The sequence below is a fragment of the Theropithecus gelada genome, chromosome 9, assembly GCF_003255815.1.
Source record: "Theropithecus gelada isolate Dixy chromosome 9, Tgel_1.0, whole genome shotgun sequence".
Lineage (NCBI taxonomy): Eukaryota > Metazoa > Chordata > Mammalia > Primates > Cercopithecidae > Theropithecus > Theropithecus gelada.
Window position 1 is genome coordinate 60554626 of NC_037677.1, and position 406 is coordinate 60555031.

Consider the following 406-nt stretch of genomic DNA (forward strand, 5'->3'; position numbering starts at 1 on the left):
CCCCTCAAAAAAAAAAAAAAAAAAAAAAAAAAGTTCAGCTATTTTAGATTCCACATATAAATGGCATATAATACTTCTCTTTCTGTGTCTGGCTTATTTCACCTAGCATAATGATCTCTAAGTTTATAGTTCACATTGTCACAAATGGCAGAATTTCCTCCTTTTTTTTTTTTTTTTTTTTTTTGAGATGGAGTTTCACTCTTGTTCCCCAGGCTGGAGTGCAGTGGTGCAATCTCAGCTCATTGCACCCTCCGCCTCCTGGGCTCAAGCAATTCTCTTGCCTCAGCCTGCTGAGTAGCTGGGATTGCAGGCATCTGCCACCACTCCCGGCTAATTTTTTGTTTAGTAGAGATGGGGTTTCACCAGATTGGCCAGGCTGGTCTTGAACTCGTGACCCTCAGGTGAC